The 17,156-nt window shown below is 38.1% G+C and overlaps 1 protein-coding gene across 1 annotated transcript in view; it reads left to right on the forward strand.

Annotated features, from left to right (window-relative positions):
• The window catches only part of SPATA16 (spermatogenesis associated 16), a 254,015-nt gene that overhangs the window by 122,957 nt on the left and 113,902 nt on the right, over positions 1 to 17,156 (forward strand). The gene's annotated exons all lie outside the window — the stretch shown is intronic.

The following is a 17,156-nucleotide window of genomic DNA, read 5'->3' on the forward strand; positions in this document are numbered from 1 at the left end:
TTGGTTTCTAGATTTACTCCAAGCACAAATTCTAAGGATAAATCTGCAGGAATCGAGATGCAGTGCCTAGGTTGCTAGTGACTACTGTCTAGAATGTTTGTAAATAATAATATCTTTGACATTGGAAGCAAGAGTTTGAGTGTATAATAAAATAGCTTCATAAAATTGACACTGTGTCATGCCTGTAATCCCAGCACTTTGGGAGGCCAAGGCAGGTGGATCATCTGAGGTTGGGAGTTTGAGACCAGCCTGACCAACATGGAGAAGCCCTGTCTCTACTAAAAATACAAAAAATTAGCCTGGCATGGTGGTACACGCCTGTAATCCCAGCTACTCGGGAGGCTGAGGTAGGACAATCTCTTGAACCCGGGAGGTGGAGGTTGTGGTGAGCTGAGATCGCGCCGTTGCACTCCAGCCTGGGCAACAAGAGCGAAACTCCGTCTCAAAAAAAAAAATTGACACTGTGAGGTTTACATGAATTCCATGTTTGTAAGATGTTCCCAGGAGTTGCCTAAACTCAATTAAATAGATATGGAAAGCAGAGTTCATCTCAACTGCTCTCACTTTGCAGTCAGACAACCAATATGCCACATCTTCTTACCTGTGTGAAGGCCCACTTTGAACAGTTTTTAAAAGGTCTTTATCACTCTCTTTTTTGTGTACTTCCCCCTCTACTATTTCTCCAATGTGTTTTATCTAAGGTACTCACGTATTACTTCTTCCTACTTTCTATTTACTCCACTGAAGTGCCTCGGTGGCTCACTTTTTGCCCACACACATTTCCTAGCTGTATGAATGAGAGAGAATCTAAGAGATGATAATAAGTGTCCTTCTGTTTCACATTTAAATAAACAGGTTTTAATAAAGGTCACTAGCTACAAATGAAGCTAATAAGTTCAGCATTAGCAGGTAACAGCCATCTGCAAAATAGGCTCCATTAACAGGTGATTTATTAATACATCTTGAATCGAATTGAAAGATCAATGGAAGGCTAGATACAATTTCAGGACTAGATTTCAACTAGTAAAACAGTGCTAGTGGTGTGCTTATACAGACTCTAAAGATCAAATTGTTAAATATTCAGGAATTTGGAACGAGCTAATTGCTAAACTGTAGGAGAAATTAGCAATGCTGGGAGAAGCTACACTATTGAAATTGCAAATGCTACAAATCCAGGTTTGTTTGTTTTTTTTACTTTGGGAGGGCCCGGTTACCAGCATACCATTGGCTATAACATAATTGTATCAAGCCTGTTGAAGCCAAAGTAGTGACATAAATTCTTCATGGATCCCAAAACAAACAACAAGAACTTAAAAATTTGGAATTTGTCAATATTTGCCCTGTGAAATTGGCACAGAATATTCCACTGCCTTTCTCATGTATACTGAATTAGGTATATCTGCAGTGAAATAGGCATATCTGCTTAATATCATTTGATGACTGGCCTGATAATGCTTCTTGAGAAAATTCCTGATAATTCTTGGTTATGCTGGTGTGGAGTTTCTATAGAGAAGCAATACAATTACTGTCAGGTACAAGTATTTTTTCATCTTGGTTTCTTTAGCAATTACAGCCTTCAATATACAGTATAAGGTCATTCCCCCAAAGAAAGGATGTTATGAACTGTGAACATAAATATCATAGTGTATCTTAGCAGCTAGATTTCTAATGTAAATCAACATATATAAAGCAATATATACAGCTTTTTATTTTATTTTATTGAGACAGTTTTGCTGCCCAGGCAGGAGTGTAGTGGCAAAATCTCAGCACTCACTGTAACATCCACCTCTCAAGTTCAAGCAATTCTCCTGCCTCAGCCTCCTGAGCAGCTGGGTCTATAGGCACACACCACCACACCCAGCTAATTTTCATATTTTCAGTCGAGATGGGGTTTCGTTTCACTGTGTTGGCCAGGCTGGTCTCAAACTCCTGACCTCAGGGGATCGCGCGCATCAGCCTCACAAAGCAATGGGATTGCAGACATGCGACATTGCACCTGGCCTACAGCATTTATGTTTGTCAATCAATCTATCAGGCCTCTTACAAGGCCTCTATTCAGGCCTCTTACAAGTATTTTACGTTAAAATCCATTGGTAAAGACAACACATCAAGGTTATTTCCTGTAGGATGCTAAGCAGTCATGTTTCTTGCATTGAGAGGCACCTACCACATATTAAAAAAAATTGCCATTATTATGTGATTTAGGAGATCCTAAAACCATGATTCAAAAAAAATGCATCAGCCCATATCTTATCCAAGATAAGGGTATATATAACCTGTCCCTGGAAATCAGAATGTCTTAGGTTTGCTGAGCCTAATCACCTTCACCCATGAAGGGATTTCTAGTAAATAGGCCAGAATGATTCCCAGAACAGCCTCATTTAAAAAGCCCAAACTCTCAACAAGAGAGGCTGGAGAAAATGCTACTCCCTGTGGTTGGAGGGAAGATACCAGGTTTACAATGGACAGATTCTTTTATTTTACAGGTCAATATCCCTTCAGTAACATTCTACCAGAAGAAAGTGTAAGAATACATAAATGATAGAAATTGAACAAAAATGGAGATATTTTATTACAGTTTAGGGTTCGCAGGGATGCTAGTCACTTTGTGGAGATGGCTGGCACTGCTTAAATTGATGAAATCACATTTTCAGACCACAAACTAAGTTAAGATAGCTCTAACCGCCATTCCCAAAAACAAGCCACCTTGTGAAGCCTCAGCTAAAATAGAAACTTGCAAAGCTTGTTAACATCTTTCTGTTTCAATGCATACAAAAAAATCTGTGTTGACATAAAATGAACGTCATCACTCAAATCTGCCTCTCCTCCCCCAACACTCATACTTATACACACACACACACACACACACACACACACACCCCGTTTGGGACTACCTTCATGAGAAGAAAATTGGATTCAAAGACATAAAATCAAAGAAAAGCCAAGACTGTTTTGTGAAGACAGCTAATGACTTTTGACAATACAAATATTATGGTGTCTTTTATCTCTTTGTGCTCAATGACTAGCACGTGGCCTAAAATATGCCAAGCACCAGTTAGGGGTTTATGAATTAAATCAGCAGGTTTTTGAGTCTGTGGTAATATGTGGTTGATAACCATTCAGCTATATCAATAAGATATTATATAAAATTCTTTTTTTTTTTTTTTTTTTTTTTGAGACAGAGTCTCGCTGTGTCTCCCAGACTGGAGTGCAGTGGCGCGATCTCGGCTCACTGCAAGCTCCACCTCCCGGGTTCATGCCATTCTCCTGCCTCAGCCTCCCGAGTAGCTGGGACTACAGACGCCCGCCACCACGCCCGGTTAATTTTTTGTGTTTTTAGTAGAGACGGGGTTTCACCGTGTTAGCCAGGCTGGTCTCAATCTCCTGACCTCGTGATCCGCCCGTCTCGGCCTCCCAAAGTGCTGGGATTACAGGCGTGAGCCACCACGTCGGGCCATAAAATTCTTTGTAAAACCCTGATTGAAAGATAAATATGAGAAGTGTGCTCATAGTAGTGAAGATTATGGGATAGCATGATGACTTCTAAACTGAAAATACATAGACAAAAACCATATAACATTGTACAGGGTCTTTATTTAAAACCACATTGTGTAAGAAGCAGCATACAGAAGGTAAAACTAAAGAAAAGATGCAACAAAGTCTTTTTAATGCATCATTGATAAAGAATTTTCTGCCGGGAGCAGTGGCTTAAGCCTGTAATCCCAGCAGTTTGGGAGGCCGAGGTGGGCGGATCACCTGAGGCCATGAGTTTGAGAGCAGCCTGGCCAACATGGTGAAACCCTATCTCTACTAAAAATAAAAATACAAAAATTAGCCGGGCGTGCTGGCAGGCACCTGTAATCCCAGCTACTCAGGAGGCGGAAGCTGGAGAATCGCTTGAACCCAGGAGGCAAAGGTTGCAGTGAGTGGAGATCACGCAATTGCACTGCAGCCTGGATGACAAAAGCAAAACTCTGTCTCAAAAAAAAAAAGAAAAAAGAGAAAGAAATTTTCTGTGTATTTCTACATGCATGGGCTAGATAAGGGATCCGAAAACAGGAATAACACATTCAAATGCTTATAAAGCCCAGGTAGATGATGTGTGCATCAGACCAATTGAAAGATAAAATATGTTCTATGAACTACAGTGAACTAGAGACCACTCATTAAAGTGACCAAAAAATTAATCTTTCATATCGTATACCTATGATAGTCAAAGTGGACACTACTAAGAACTCCTCCAGGGAAACAGGTATAAACCAGGACTTTCACAAGCACACTGGCCGTATCATCACCCTACCACTGGCCCTTCCAAAGAGAGTGGCCATCACTCAAGTCCAACTAATGTCGCTCTCTGGGAATGTAGGTTCAACTTTGCAGATTATTTTGAGTCTTCAAGAGATAATATTAATATAACTTCAGAGCTTTCCAAGAAATTTATTTACTTTTTAAAATATTTTCAACTTTCATTTTAGATTCATGGGATACATGTGCAGGTTTATTACACGGGTATATTGCATGACACTGAGGTTTGGGATACAAATGGCCCTGTTACCCAGGTAGTGAACATAGTACCCAGTTGGTAGTTTTTCCACCCTTACTCCCCTCCCTCTCTCCCCACTTTAGTAGTCCCCAATGTTTATTGTTTCCATCTTTATGTCCATAAGTACCCAAAGTTTAGCTCCTACTTATAAGTGAGAACAGAACATGCAGTATTTGGTTTTCTATTCCTATGTTAATTTACACTTAGGATAATGGCCTCCAGCAGCATCCATGTTGCTGCAAAGAACATGGTTTCACTCTTTCTATGGCTGGGTAATAGTCCATGATGTATATGTACCACATGTTCTTTATCCAATCCACTGGTATTGGACACCAAGGTTAAGTCCATGTCTTTACTATTGTGGATAGTGCTATAATGAACATACAAGTGTATGTGTCTTTTTGGTAGAATGGTTTGTTTTCCTTTGGGTATACACTGAGAAATGGGATTGCTGAGTTGAATAGTGGCTCTGTTTTAAGTTCTTTTGAGGCAGGAAATTAAAGAAAAACAAAATTAAAAAGAAAGAGAAATAAGCTTTCCTGTATTAGGATGACTTGTCCCAGAGGCAGCAACAAGCACAGCCCAGACCAAGGAAAAGTCTTGGTAATACTATCTAATGTGCTCTGGAGACTCTCCTGGCACTCCTTCAACATAGGGAGAAGAAAAACAAACTTTCCTTTGTTTTATGGAATGAGTTTATAGATTCCTGTTCTCTGTAACTAGTGACTTCAAGTATTCTGTTTTATTTAAGCAGTAGAATGAAGGTCATGAGCCTCTGAGCAGGCCTGAGTTACAGCTAACTGAGCACCATAGTGAAGGTTATGGGATAAGCCTGTGCCTAGGCAAACCTAGATAATGGACATCTGGGTTGCATAGCAATGGACATGTCCTATCTTGAGTTATGAACCTGTTACAGTTTGATTAACTGTCTTTGTCCTGCCTCTGTATCCCTGCTTTCAGGCCACTGTAAGCTTGCTTCAAGCTAGCCCACCCCCTTTTGTGAAGTGTGTATAAAAGTCAAGTGCTGGCTTTGTTCTGGGCCCAGTCTTTGGACGTTAAGTCTGCTGGGTCTGAGTGCACTCAATAATAAAGATATCCTCCTGTATACACTCCAAGGTCTCTCTCTGGTCCTCCTGATTCCACAACACTTTGAGAAGTCTCCAAACCGCTTTCAACAATGGCTGAACTAATTTACATTCCCACCAAGAGTGTATAAATATTCTCTTTTCTCCACAGCCTCACTAGCATCTATTATTTTTTGACTTTTTAGTAACAACCATTCCAACTGATGTGAAATGGCATCTCATTGTGGTTGTGATTTGCATCTCTCTGATTATTAGCTATGTTGAGCTTTTCTTTAAATATTTGTTAGCCATTTGTATGTCTTCCTTTGAGAAGTGTCTGTTCATGTTCCTTACCTAATTTTTAATGGGTTTTTTTGTTGTTGTTGTTTACTTGCTTTTTGCTTAAGTTCCTTAGAGATTCTGGATATTAGACCTTGTCAGATGCTTAATTGGCAAATATTTGCTCCCATTTTGTAGGTTACCTGTTTCCACTGTTGATGGTTTCTTTTGCTGTGCAGAAGCTCTTTAGTTTAATTAGGCCCTACTTGTCAATTATTATATTTTGAGGACACTGCCATAAACTCTTTGCCAAGGCCAATGTCTAGAATTGTAGGTATATCCTAGGTTTTCTTTCGAGATTTTTGTAGTTTGAGGTTTTATATTTAAATCTTTAATCCATCTTGAGTTAACTTTTGTGTATGGTAAAAGGTAGTGGTCCAGTTTCATTCTTCTGCATATGGCTAGCCAGCTGTCCTAGCATCATTTATTGAATATGAAGTCCTTTCCCCATTCCTTATTTTTGTTAACTTCGTCAAAGATCAGATGGTGTTAAGGGTGCAGCTTTATTTCTGGATTCTCTATTCTGTTCTGTAGGTCTCTGTGTGTGTTTTTGTACCAGTACTATGCCGTTTTGGTTACTGTAGCCTCATGGTATAGTCTGAAGTCAGGTAATGTGATGCTTCAACTTTGTTCTTTTTGCTTAGGATTACTTTGGCTATTTGGGCTCTTTCTTGTTTTCATATGAATTTTAGAATTTTTTTTTCCAATGTTGTGAAAAATGACATTGGTAGTTTGATAGGAATAGTGTTGAATCTGTAGATTGCTTTGGGCAGTATGGCCATTTTAATGATATTTATTCTGCAAATCCATTAGCCTGGCATGTGTTTCCATTTATTTGTGTCATCTATGATTTATCTCAGTAGTGTTTTATAGTTCTCCTTTCATCTCCTTAGTTAGCTGTGTTCCTAGATATTTCATTTTTGTATGTGTGGCTATTGTAAATGAGACTGCATTCTTGATTTGACTCTCAGCTTGAACATTATTGGTCTATAAAAATGCCAGGCATGGTGGCTCATGTCTGTAATCCCAGAATTTTTAGAGGCCAAAATGGAAGGATCACGCAAGGCCAGGAGTTTGAGACTCACCTGGGCAACACAGCAAGACTCTGTTTCTAAAGAAAAAACAAACTTTTTTTTTCAATTAGCTGGGCATGGTGGCACACACGTGTAGTACTAGCTACTCAGTAGACTGAGGCAGGAAGATAGCTTAAGCCCAAGAGTTCAAGGATGGAGTGAACTATGATCATGCCACTGCACTCCATCCTAGAGTTCAGACTCTGTCTCCAAGTGAGACTCTGTCTCTAAAAACATCAATAAATAAATAAAAAGGAAAAAAAGTGCTACTGATTTTTCTACACTTATTTTGTATCCTGAAACTTTACTGAAGTCATTTATCAGTTCTAGGGGCCTTTTGGCAGCCTTCTAGCATCAAATCATATTGTCTGTGAAAAGATATCATCTGACTTCTTTGTTTCCTATTTGTATGCTTTTTATTTCTTTCTCTTGCCTTAAGTTTGCCGGCTAGGACTTGCAATACGATGTTGAATAGGAGCAGGCATACTTGTTTCTTCCTTTTCTTAAGGAGAATGCTTCCAGTTTTTGCCCATTTAGTAGGTTGCTGGCTGATCTACGGCCATCCCACCTGAATGCACCCGACCTCATAAGTATGATGTTGGCTCTAGGTTTGTCATAGACGGCTTTTATTATTTTGTTGTATGTTTCTTCAACGCCTAGTTTGTTGAGGGTTTTTGCCATGAAGGGAATGTTGAATTTTTTTGGAAGCTTTTTCTGTGTCTATTTAGATGATCATATGGTTTTTGTTTTTAATTCTGCTTATGTGATGAATCACATTTACTGATTTATGTATGTTGAATCAACCTTGCACCCCAGGAATGAAGCTTACTTTATCATGGTGAATTAACTTTTTGATGTGCTGCTGGATTCAGTTTGCTAGTATTTTGCTGATTTTGTGCCTGTAGTTTTCTTTTTTCGTTGTGTCTTTGCCAGATGTTGTTTCAGGGTGATGCTGGTTTTGTAGAATAACTTAGAGAGAAGTCCCTCCTCCTTGATTTTTTTGGAATAGTTTTAGTAATGTTGGTACCAGCTCTTCTTTGTATGTTTGGTAGAATTTGGGTGTGAATCCGTCTGGTCCAGGTATTTTTTTGGTTAGTAGGTTTTTAATTACGGATTCAACTTTGGAACTCGATATTGGTCTGTCTAGGGGAGTCTGGTTTTGAGGATTCAGGTGCTGGCTGTAATGGGGAGGGTCAGCCTTGTCTTCAGGTCACTGACTGAACTCTCAGGTGAGGGCAAGCAGAGTTGCTTAGGTGGTAGGAGCCCAACGGAGATCACAGGCCTGTGGGGTAAGATTTTCAGAAGTACTTTGGGCCACCACTGAAATACCCAGGCCCGCGCTGGGTGGGTGCACTGGAAGCCAGAAGACCCCAAGCCCCGTTTGGGAAGGGACAGGGAGTCAAGCGAAAAGCAGTCTGGCTATCTCTCTGCAGGGCAGTTGCGGCATGCTAGAGGCAGGAAAGCACTCAGGCTTTCTGTTCCCTCTCCAGCCTGGGGGCAGCAGGGGTAAGGACCACGGCAGCAGCAATGGCAGAGGGCCTGTCAGTTACCTCTGGGAGCCCCACCACAAAAAAAGAAAAAACACACACACACAAGCCGAAACGTGCCAGAGTGGTCAGGCCGGGTGGGGCGGCTATGCTGGGAGCCCAGATCAGTGGGCTTTGTAACAGAGAGCAATATAGGGCAGGGACTCTCAGGGAAAGCAGCCTGGCCTCCTCTCTGATGGAGTCATGCAAAAGAGCTCAGGCTGTTTGTTCCCTCCCATCCTGGCAGCAACAGAGGGGGGCACAACGGCCTTGGCAATCACAGTAGGTCTGTCCCTTATGTCCCAGAGAAACTCAGAGCTGCAACCAACCAGAGTGCTCAGGTGAGGCAGGAGAATAGGGTCTGGATGCAGGGAACCTACTGCGGACTCATGCTGAGTATCAGAGGCTACTCCCTTTTTAACCTCTCCTTTTCCTGCGTGGCAGTCGAAAAATGAAAGTACCTCTGATTGGTCCCCTGCCACAACCAATCAGACTGGTCATGGGCCTACTTATCACTTGGAGTGGTACCCTCCCACAACGAATCAGACTGGTCATGGAGCTTTATTTGCATATAGTAAACCAAAGGGAAACATCTAGAGGGTATTTAAACCCCAGGAAATTCTGTAACTGAGGCTCCTGAGCCGCTTGTTCCAGCCGGCTCCTGCCCTGTGAAGTGTACTTTCGTTTACAATAAATCTCTGCTTTTGCTACCTTGTTTTGTACGTGCGTTTTGTCCAATTCTTTGTTCAAAACACCAAGAACCTGCACAACTGCCTTTGACCAGTAACACGGGCAAGTGTGCACACTGGAGGCCCAAGCCACTGGGCCTTGACTGGCGAGCAGCAGCAGAGGTGGGGTCTGTAGTCTGCTCCTCAGTACTGCGGCTGCTGCATCTATCCTAAGGGCATGCCGAAGAGCCTAGACTCCCTTGTTGGTGGGGCTACTGTAGCTGGCTCTAGGGTGCTCAGGGATCCAAGACCCATTGGGCTTCACATGGGCTTGAGTGGTGCCTCTGCACAGACTCCAGGCAGCTCTCTGTGTCTGTCTGGAGACCCTGGGGAGTCAGAGGGGCTCTTCCATGGCCAGGACCGCAAAGGCCTGTGGTGGAATTGTGGATCCCCCAAGAGCTTTTATTCAATCACCGTTTCTCTCACGATACGACAATCCCTCTGGCTGTGCAGCAATCCCAGGTGGGTGGCTGTTCTGCTTTGCTCCTCTCTTTTGGGTCCTGTTGTGTATTGCTTCCTTGGTGAATTCCAACATGGTCTCCTGGAGGAGGCACTTGAAGAGCTTAGTGTTTTCTCTCCACTGTTTTCTCTCCAGGAGCCGCAGGCTCTAGCTGCTTCTAGTCCGCCATCTTGAACCAGAATCCTCGATTTTTAAATATTGCCAGTTATTTCAGTTTTTTTTTTAAGTGCAGAATCATCTTAAGAAAGCTGAAGTGGTCTTATTTATTAAATGAATGAGTTCACGAGAATCAATTTACCATATGACCAATTTGCAGAATTCATTAATTTTAAAGTTTGCTAAAAACTTACTTTAAGAGATAGTCTTATTGAATATATTTAATTGATATAATATATTTTCCTATGTACATGTAGTAATTTTTTATTTTAGCAAAAATTGCTTTAAAAAGTTTAGCAATTTTTTTTAATTTTAGAAAATTTTCAAAAGCTAAAGTCATGGAATGATTTATTCTCATTAATGTGTTCTTGTGTGTGTAGTTATGACTCTGTTGTTCTTTAATATATTTTATTACTATTTTCTTCTTATGAATACAATTAAAATTTTAATTTGGAATTTTAAAAATTTATACAGATTTATTTTTAAAATTTTAAGTCGTTTTCTGTTGCTTCTAGGCCCTTTGGCTAAGATCAAAGGAAAAAAGTCATTTCCTATTTTTAATATTTTATTGTTTTTAGAATTTTCCCCAGTTTTTGCAGAGTGATCAAATGTACCTATTTTATGGAATATATTTTAAACAATTAAGATCATTTTCTAGAATTCATATTAATCAGACAATTGTAACAGCTCTCTGCTTTATCTCCTGAAACTAAAGAAGTCAAAATAGGGAAAATCAACAGTGAGCGCCTAGCACAATCTGAGCTGCGAATCCCAGAGTGGAAGACTGAAGAACAGAGAGAAATGGAAAGCCCCAGATCTCTGGAGTCCTGGCTCCCTGCAAGTCCATCTCGCAGGACTGCTATAAATTTTCTAAAGAATTAAAATAAACAAATTTTTGTAAATAAATGTGCTTATGAATTTGACAGACTGGTCATTTGGCAAACTCACCATCTGATAGATAACTAAGAGCCCACGGAAGGCTGAGGGCCACAGCATCAGATTTGCAACCTGGATTAAAGCTCTCTTCTAGTTGTAAATGAATCCTGGAGTTTAATCCCTCAACAGAATAAACCATTCCATGTCTTTTGCTTTCGAAAATTTGAAAATTCACTGAAATCAAAAATATCACTAAATATATTTTTAGTAAATTTTGCTAAAATAAAAAAATTGCTAAATGTACATAAGAAAATGTATTCATATCAGTCAAATATATTCAATAAGATTATTTCTTAAAATATGTTTTTAGCAAACTTTTACCCTAAACATTGTAAAAGCTTAAGGGTAAAGGCTGAGCTTCCTTTCACTAGTAAGAGCTATCCTTCCCATGTCAAATTTTGTGCTAAATCATTTAGGGAAATATTTTAGTACAAAGTCAGCTGTTAAAAAAAAAAAAAGATGTATTTTACCACATTCAATTCAATAGCTTTGGTGAATTCACTATTTGCAACAAATCTGGTCTGTTCTCCTTTTCATTTTGTAATACTCTTATTTAATATTATATAACATGTTTATTATGAGAAATAGATTAAATAATAAGAATAGGTATTCTAAAATGTTCTTATCTTTAGCCTTTTTAAAATAATGCACTGACACTGGATTCAAAGCTATTTTATATTACACATGCCTTTCCGGATTTAAGAAAAACAACAAATTGGCAAGATCCCACTAAGTTGTATCAGTTGTCTACTGCTACACTAAGAATTTTCTCAATCAGAGCTCATTCTCAGCTTCACCTCTCTCACTCTTGGCCTCTGACAGTGTCTTTTTGTTTACTCCTGTTTTACCATATCAGCTGCCTGCCACTCTTATCATCCTCTGCACCTGTCCTTCTTCTTGTTTTTATACCTCTGTCCACTTCTTCAGAATTTCCCATTCTCTTCTCAGAATTTGCTCCACAGAGATTAGCATAATTCCCCCGTGTGAGCATAACCTGCCCTCTGGTTCACTAATAAGCTATTCTCAAAACATCTCATGCAGTCTTATAAGCTCTTGGCCATCCTTAGTGATTGCTGTTGTTTTAACTGATCAGTGATTACAATTGCTTTTGTTTTATTTTGACACTCTCGAGTTTCAGATATTTGAAAACTGCTCTCTGGATGAATGTACAGTAAAAACCTCAAAGACCATCAATTGCCTTAAAAATAGGCATTTCCTTTAGAAATGAATGATCTGCTAGCCTAAGATGTGACACATTAAAGTTTCCATTTTTGAACAAGAATTAGTATAACATTTAGGGTCTGTGCTATAAATGATTATCAAGATATCTTGTTCCATTTTTGCCAAGCAGCAGTATATTTCTTTCTTTTTTTTTTTTCTTGGCTTACAGAATTTAATCCTACTGGAAATAATGCATATATAAATCACAATCTGCCAAAAGAAAAGAGTGATCCAAAAATAAATTGAGGTGTTCAGAAATCTATTAACATAAAACAGTAGCATTGCTGTAGATAAGTAATCACTCAGGAGAAGTACTGTACCAGCAAGCAGGGAGAAACTGTGTCAGCTTTTTTGGTGTCAGGGAACTCTATGATTTTAAATGAGATTATTATGTATCTCATGAGGGAAGAGAATATTCTGACAGGTAGACTCAAGACAAGTGGTTCTGAAGAGATGATAGTAGTGTTGAGAGTTTAACTTACTTCTTATTCACTTAGAAGTCTAAGATGCATTCATTCATCATGCAAGATTCTAAAAATACATCATGGATTTTTTTGGCTAAAATAAATTCTCATTTATGCCTACAAATAGATTAGATGAATTCTACAGGCTAATTTTTATTCTTAAACTGGCCATATGCAAGGGCTTTCTCTTTATTGGAGGCATTTCACCATTGTCGGGGCAGTTTAGTGTGTTCTAGCATTAATCTTTGTAACACACATTTATGCACTAGAAGATAGACATGATAATTCCACCATTAAGTGGCTTTCCTGTTCCCTAAATATCATAAAGCTGTAGGAATGCTAAGCACTGTAAAAATGTTGTGTCTTGGTGTATGATATCTAAAACTGACATTAAAAAAGAAAGATTTAGTCATTTGCCATAGCTTAGGTCAAATATCTGACTTTAAGACTACAGCTCATCCAATATTTCAGTAAGTAGTAGAAGTATTTTATTTGTAATTTCGAGAAAATAGATGAAGGTTAAAATATAGTGAAACTTCAAGTTGATAGTCATCTCTCCTGTTTTAAGGATTTAAAATTACAGAATTTTAAACATATAATCTTATAACAAAAATACTAATTTTAATGTTCCCGTGACAGCAGGCAGTTAAAGAAAAACAGGTGACCTTATGAAAAGATGGCCTTTTGAACATGTTTCAAGTAACAAGTAAATAATGGCAAGGATACATATTTTTTCTGTAAAAACATAGAAAAACACTTTTTAAAGAGTCAGGCTGTTGATAAGGACATCTAGAAACCCATTAGTGAAAAACAAACATTGACTGACTTTGTTAATTTCTCCATCCTGCATTGATGTTAATCATGATAATTATTTTTGCCACTTTTTCTTTCGAATGATATGCTATGAATTTGCTTTATCTCTAAACATTTCTAAAATAATTTATCATGCAAAATTCTTGGGTTGTGTGCACTTTCTGTAAACATTGGTCTAGAAGACTTGTGACAGAGTACAAAGAAAGATACTTTTTCTTTGCTTAGATCCAGCCTCACATCTTAAAGAAAAGTCAGAGGTGAGGGCAACAAAAACTACAAAAGAGGGAACACAGAAAGGCCCCAAAATGTCACGTTTTAAACGTGATTAAATAAAAATCTCTTTTGTCCCTTCTCCATTCCAATCACATGTCCTCCTAATTCTACATTTTCTTTCTTTTTTTTTTCTTTTTTCTTTTTGAGACAGAGTCTTGCTCTGTCACCAGGCTGGAGTGCAGTAGTGCAATCTCAGCTCACTGCAACCTTCGCCTCCTGGGTTCAAGCAATTCCCCTGCCTCACTCCCAAGTAGCTGGGACTACAGGCGTGTGCCACCATGCCTGGTTGAAGTTTTTGTGTGTTTTAGTAGAGACAGGGTTTCACCCTGTTGGCCAGGATGGTCTCGATCTCCAGACCTCATGATCCACCCGCCTTGGCCTCCCAAAGTGCTGGGAATACAGGCATGAGCCACCGCACCCGGCCTGATTCTACATTTTCTACAAAAATGTAATGTAAAGAACCAATTAAGCATAGAGATATTTAGCCAAAAGGAGTGGAGGTTTACGTTGGAGAGTTCTGTGCTGTTTCCTAATACCTAAGTGTTGCCAAGTGAATTTGTTTAGTCTGCAAATGCTAAAATTATGACAAATAGATCTAAATCTCTAAGTTTTTAATCTATAAATTAGAGAAAATAATAGCATCTATGTCACGGAGGTTATTATGAGTATTAAATGAGACAATTTATATAAAGCTTTTAGCACAGTATTTGGCACATCATAAACTCTCAGTTTTAAAAATGAGATATTGTCATTGTCTTTGTTATTGTTAACAATTACAGCTCTTTGAAGACAGATGAAGCCACCTCAAAAAACAATGAGTTTCCCAACCTTGAAACCCAAATAAGTTGAGTAATCACTTAGCTGGGGTATTACAGCATACGACTATTAAATCCTAACTTATTCCAAGTCCATGTTTTTGGAAGGAAAGCCCACTGCTAACATAGAAGATGAAGGGTCAAGGCTCTGGCTGGTTTAAGGAGTGGAGAGGGGCAAGCAAGAGTCTGGCTGTTGTTGTTGTTGTTGTTGTTTGTATATGGTATGCCATGAATTTTAGCAGCCTGCTTCATTCCCAGTGATATTTCAATTATTCCTGAAAGGAGTTACAGCATGGAGTCCCCCAAGATGAAAAGGTGGAACTTCAAATTACGTAGAGCAAGACTGTATCAGTCAACTGGTCCCGACTCCAACTCCCCTTCTTTCCTTTCCTTCATTTCTGTCAAAGACAGTAACACTGACAAAGATTAGGTTGGAAATTCTAACAGCAAACTCTGAAATTCTTACTCTTTTTTTAAAATACTGGCTTCAGTTCATCACACTATTATGCACATAAATTAATCTTGATGCCACTAATTGTGAAGATTGCTTACAAGAGAAAAGTTCTGTTTCTGGATCAGTCTGCTAAAGAGAAATCATCTACACTAGAGAATCATAGTAAAGAGAGGCTTGTGTTCTACTCCCAGAGTTGCAAATGACCCTATATGTGACTTTGGGCAAGTAAATTAAGCTCTTTGACTTTCAATTTCCTCATCCATAATGGAGATAATACTATATCTAGAGAGAATACATACTGCACTACAAAGTAAACATAAGGATTAAATGAAATAGTGAATATAAAAGACTAAACTCACTGCCTGGAACATTGTAAGCCCTCAATTAATCATTGCTGCTGCTGCTGCTGTCATTGTTAATACAAGTTTTGAAGAATGATATTTAAAACCTTAATACATTCTCTCTGAATTAGTTCTATTGAGTGAAACACTGGTATAAACATTATGTTCCTGGACTGTCATCCCAATTTATGTCAGTTTGAGCAGCCATCATCAATGACCCTTTGCTCTATGCCAAACTTTGTCAGATCCTTGGTGTGTATTATCTTTGTTTCTCATAACTCTGCAGAGAAGTTATGTTTTGCATTTGGTAGGTGAGCAAACTGAAGCTAGAGTTTAAATGACTTGTCAAAGATTACACTGCTGATAAGCAGCAAATCTGGAATTTGTGTGTTATTTTATGTCAAGACCCAAATTCCTGCATGAAAGGATGATAAAAGGGGTATTGTCAGAATTATTTGTATTTTTCATTTCATCAAGTTTGAAATGGTATTGTCTCATTGTAGTTCTCATTTTCATTTTTTTGATTACTAATGAGCATATTAAGTATATTTACTGAGCATTTTTAGTACATTTATTAGACAATCGTGTTTCTTCTTCTGTAAAGTACTCATTTGTATCTTTATTTTTGCTCACTTTTTATTGGATGGTTTGTCTTTCATCATCAAATATTAGACTTCTTTATATATTCTGAGTTCTAATAATTTTTGATAATATGTGTTGTAGGTAATTTCTTCTGACTTAAGAAAAGATACCTTCATGGTGTCTTTTGATGAAAATAAGCTTAAAACCTTGGTTTTAGTGTATCAAATATAATCAGGTTTCTTTTTGATCTGCAATGTTTGAATTTAAAAAAATCTTCACTATCAAGCTCATTAACATAGTTTTCTATATCTATGAAAATTTTAAAGTTTTCCCTTTTCCTTTAAAGTTTCAACCCAATGGTAATTGATTTCTACATATGATGAGAGCTAGGAATCTGCTATCAAGTTTTCACCTCAGTGGATAACTGATTATTTTGACACCATTTTATCAAATCTTTTTGCTATTGATCTTCAATATCAGCTCTGTCCATATCCATTTTCCTTCTATGAATATGTTGATTTTTTGTCTGTATGCTACTCATTTATTTGTCTATTGCACCACCAAACCACACTATCCTATATAAGATAATTTTGTAACATGTCTTGTTATCTAGCAAAGCAAATCTCTCCAAGTAATTCCTTTTTCAGGAATGCCATGTCTATTTTTTGCCTTTTGTTCTTTCATATACATTGTAAAAGAACTTGAATTCCAAATCAGAATAGTGTAGGTTCTGGTTAGGAATTCCCGAGGAATACTTTCTTGCTTTTTCTGTTGCTACACTAAGATCCAAGACCAAGACTGGCATTAGTTCCACCATTTCACTCTGCAAATATTTCTCCTAATTCTTTCACTGAGCATGTTGTTTCTTAAGGAAAATTTCATGTGGGTAATCATTCATTCAGTCTGCATTTTATTCAAACTCCAGTCTTTGTCTCTTTTTCCCCATGTGCATATCCTAATAAAACAGTTACCAGACTTCTAAGAATTAACAGCTATTTTCAGAAAAAAACACCAGCTTCAGTGTGTGTTTACCAAAAACTCTCTTAATTATATAACCCTACCCTACATTTCAAAATGTCTATTAGACGCAAGGACCAAGCATAAAAAACTCCCAATGGCCAAAGCTGAAACAATTTAAAAATCAAAGTAAATATTGATAGTATCCAATTATAACCTCTAGAATTAAATGAATATCTATGCATCCATACTGATATAAAAATAATTTGATAGATAAATATGTGGCAGATAAATAAAAGCTCTTCTTTACAGAAGACTACCAACTAATAAATGTAGAAAGAATGAAAGAAAATCAATATGAGTAAATACCACAGTAATAATTATTGCAGGCAAAATTTACTAATGGTCTTC

Source organism: Theropithecus gelada, chromosome 2 (genome assembly GCF_003255815.1).
Source record: "Theropithecus gelada isolate Dixy chromosome 2, Tgel_1.0, whole genome shotgun sequence".
Classification (NCBI taxonomy): Eukaryota; Metazoa; Chordata; class Mammalia; order Primates; family Cercopithecidae; genus Theropithecus; species Theropithecus gelada.